A 2,284-nucleotide genomic window follows, 5' to 3' on the forward strand; every position below is an offset into this window, starting at 1 on the left:
CTCATGACTTTATTTTTAAATTTTACATAAAATACTTCATACCAATAGAAATATCTTTCCTTTATAAATTCATGATCTTTTTTCATGTGTTTTTAATGAAAGACTTTACTTGCAACTGTTGCAACCCAACATTCTTGAGGTCCTCTAGAATATGTCACACATGGAATTTTGTATTATACTTTGGATGATCCACACTATCCTTTGTCGTTCACCTACAAGCTCACTTCTTTTCATGTTGACAAAGCATCGAACCATCACTCTCTCCCTACTTCTCATCTTAGAGTCTGTCTTTAATTCTAAGAATTTTTCGATCTTTCTAATGTTTTATACCATCCTGCACTGATTGTCTTTGACTCTATCTTATATACCATACCTCTAAGCTATCAAATCAAACCAAAATAACTTAGTTACCCCGGCCCAGGTCCACCATCACAACTTGATTCAATTATCATCACAAACTCCATGTGCAACTTGTCAACCCCTGCAAACTTGATGCATTCATATAAGTAACACATACAAAACTAACTTAAATCCTTTATCAAATATATTAAACATCCTTAGACAGCGTAACATAGTTAAACCTAACCCACTTATAGGCATTATTGTTTCAATAATTTTTTCAAATCACTTTGAAGTATCGTTGCACAAATGACTAGTATTTAGTGATTGTTGCACTTTCCTCAACTACTATTTTTAAGCCCATGCATGGGGACCAAGACTTTTAGCTTGTCACACTTCGACTTAAGCCTCTTGACTCCATGAATAGTAAGCAATTCAAGTAATATTTATGAACTAGTAAATTTCCTTACTTAAAAGAGAGGTGGATGGATTTTTCATCTCCCATTGAACTCAAACAAATCTAAGAGGCTTTGCACTATTAATGACTAAAAAGCACATGTTATGGATTATGTCAAGTTTACTAATATTTGAATTAATAAAACAGTTAATTTATAAATATTTGATAACCAACATTTTGACATTATTTTGTTGTCGTTCTTGATGTTTTTAATCCCCTTGTATGCTTAAATACTTATTCATATCATATTTTAAGAGCAAGGGTGTATTTTGAGCTTCATTATAATTTTCCTACAATTATGACATTATTTCCTAAAATATGAGTGTTGTATGGTAGGGAAGCAAGGGAGAGCATCAACCAAAACTTGAAGCACACCACAATAGGGAGTAGGTTGTGTCCCCTAACATGACCTGGTTGTTTCCCTCTCTGCAATGCGACCTGAAGCATTTATAGCAGCCTACATGGCTGGTCGTGTCCTATGACATGACCATGGCGCGTGGTGGCGGTTCACCACTTGAAGAAGTTGGTTCAACTCTTGGGATATGAGAAGCCACCATTCATATATGGGCTATCATCGTCTTCCTCACGCTCTCCACCTCCATCCACTCTCCATAGCCCTGTCCCGATTGGGAGAGGCGCTACCTTCATTCACTGAAGCAATCTCTTGATATCTCCATCTCTGGTGGACATCTCTCATTCACAAGTTACCTTCATCTCACCCCAATTGAGAAGGTTCTCTCACGAGATAACTCACCACTTGTAGAAGAGAAAAAGGTGTCAAGATCTTCCACCTTCTTCACTTCTGCAAGTTCATCTCCTATCGAGAAGTAGGCATGGAGATTTTCGGCCTCTTCTTGTTCCTAAGCTCTCCATCTCCACCGTCAGAATCTTCCATTATCGGAATCCCCCATCATTTGTAGCACTTAGTTTTGTTTAGCTCTTTTGATGGCAATGTGTTTAGTTTAATTCCTTTTACATTACTTTTATTTTAGTCAATGTATTTCAATTCATTTAATTTCTGTAATGTTTGTTTCATTTGAATGCTTTAAGTTTATGTTGTTCATTTGGATTACAAGATGCAAGTAGGTTAGATTAGGATGCATTGCTTTATATTTTCATTAATTTTGTTGCTATCTTAGTTTAGTGAATTTCCAATTCTACTACTTACATTTATTTCTATTTATTGTCCTTAGCTTTAACATTTGAAACCCGAACCCCCATTATCAATTGATCTTAAGATTATAATCCACCATTGTAATTCCTTGTAATTCCTTGAGAGACGATCCGAGTTGTCCTATAATGCACTAGAATAGGTGGTTCAATATTATATTTTTTAATCATGGTACGGCATACAGTAATCAATATTCATTATATGAAGAATATATTACCACATAGATATTTACATACATCCTCTCTCTAGCTATATAAAGAGAGAGATATAACAATATTACCTACTACTCAATAGTATGATTCCAAGTGAGTATCACA

This window comes from Zingiber officinale, chromosome 2B (genome assembly GCF_018446385.1).
Source record: "Zingiber officinale cultivar Zhangliang chromosome 2B, Zo_v1.1, whole genome shotgun sequence".
NCBI lineage: Eukaryota > Viridiplantae > Streptophyta > Magnoliopsida > Zingiberales > Zingiberaceae > Zingiber > Zingiber officinale.